Genomic DNA, 1,869 nt, shown 5'->3' on the forward strand with positions numbered 1-1,869 from the left:
GGGGGACTGGAAGAGGGGGGCAGCTGCCCACCCCCCCGGTGCCCTGAATGCCCGACAGCCGCTGTCACTGGACCTGCTCAGGGTCGGAGTCGGTGTGTGCCCATGTCTGTCTGTGTCGCCCGCCAGGCTGGTCTTGTTCAGGGTCCCCAGCGCCTGAGTCATAGCAGGCGCTTGAAATTCTGCAGAGAATGGGACACAGTCTTTGCCCTCAAAACATCACAGCTTCACAGGGAGACTGAGGGTGCCCAGTGAGCTGCACTGTGTGAGCCACGGGTGTGAGATCAGGTTCTCGAGAGGCCACGTTAAAACACACTCTAAACAGGTGAAATCCATTTTAATACGACTTTTATTGAACTCAATGTCATACATTATAATTTCAACACATAACCAATATAAAATGTATTAACGGGACATTTTACTAAGACTTTAAGATCGGTGTGTAGTTTACACTGACAGCCCCCCCCGCCCCCCAAGCTCGGACTTGCCGCATTTCAAGTGCTCAAGAGCGACCTGTGGCTGGAGGCTACCATGCTGGGCAGCGCAGGCTACATGGTGTGTGTGCGTGTGCATGCATGTGTGTGCGTGTGCGTACGTGTGTGCACACACGTGTGCGTGCGTGTGTGTGTGTGTGTGTGTGTGTATGTGTATGTTTTGGCAAAGGCTCAGAGCCAAGAAACCTGGGTTCGGGGCCCCAGTTTGTCATTAGTAGCGATGGGTGCCTGGCCTCAGCCTTCAGGTTCACTCACCCAGCACACCTTCGCTGAGCACCTCCTCTGGTTCCACACTTGCTCAGTGGACATTACAAAGAATGACTGTGTCCTGAGGGTTCAGGGAGGACTCAGCTGCACCCCATCCTCGAGGGACCTACAGTCTTGTATGGGAACTAGCAGTGAAATGAGCTGGTGTACAGGGCATGTCAGGCTGCAGCAGAACCGTGGGGGCAGCTGTGCCCAGGTCCAGGAGGACTTCATGGAGGAGGTGACTTGGGCTGAGTGTGGAGGAGGAGAAGGGGCTAGAAGGGGTGGAAGAGAAGTTCCTGCACAGGCGTGATGCTGCTCCGTGTATATTTAAGACAGAGTGTGGTAGCTGCTCTGCTGATCCCTCGTGCCTCTGAGGAGCTGGTCCCACGGTAGAGTTTGAAGGAAGGGAGATCAGGGAGGGGGTGAGCTGGGAGAGCTGCCTGAAGCGGGTGTGCTGACCTGGGCCTGCCGGGAGGGTTTGAATGAGAACGGGGAGTATTAACAATGCAATTGTTCTGCCTGAGGGAACGTCCTCCAGGCTCCAGCCCCTCTCACGGCAGGAGAAAGGGTTCAGACAGCATCTGGTAGACAAGGGCAGGGCCAGGACTCAACCCCAGGGCGGCCCAGCTCCACGCCCACCCTTTGCACCACCTCTCCCGGGTTAAGTCTGCCAGTGGGGCTGCGTGGGCTGGTGTCTGAGGACGGCAAAGTGGTCTCTCAGGCCAGGGACCTGCAGGTGGCGGGGGTGGCATGGCGGGCGACGGGATGGGGTGACCTGCCAATGAGCTGTGGGCACCGTCATAGCCGCGAGGCTTCTGTGTAAGGTGTGCACACCCCACAGTAGGAGCAGAGGCTGGCAAGGGCAGGTCCTCCGGTCCCAAATAACCCACTAGGGTACCCAGGCTCACCCTGCCCCCGGGAGGCTCTGACCCCATAGCATTATTTACCACATACTGAGCCCTGTGCATGCTCCTTGTACACATTTCTTTAACCCCCGGCACACCCGGGAGTAGGTATTGTGGCCGGCTGACCGTGGCTTTCTGAGAAACTGACCGCAGTTCTTGGTCTTTCTCCCTCCGGCTGGGCTGTTCCCCGCTTGCACCGCTGGCTGTCTCTGGGCCTCCTGCCC

The 1,869-nt window shown here is 57.7% G+C and overlaps 1 protein-coding gene across 1 annotated transcript in view; it reads left to right on the forward strand.

The window, feature by feature from the left end:
- Positions 1–1,869, forward strand: part of SPDEF (SAM pointed domain containing ETS transcription factor) — a gene marked incomplete at its 5' end in the record, with an annotated part of 8,844 nt that overhangs the window by 4,316 nt on the left and 2,659 nt on the right. The window lies entirely within an intron of this gene.

This window comes from Myotis brandtii, unplaced genomic scaffold (genome assembly GCF_000412655.1).
Source record: "Myotis brandtii unplaced genomic scaffold, ASM41265v1 scaffold687, whole genome shotgun sequence".
In the NCBI taxonomy this organism is placed as follows: Eukaryota; Metazoa; Chordata; class Mammalia; order Chiroptera; family Vespertilionidae; genus Myotis; species Myotis brandtii.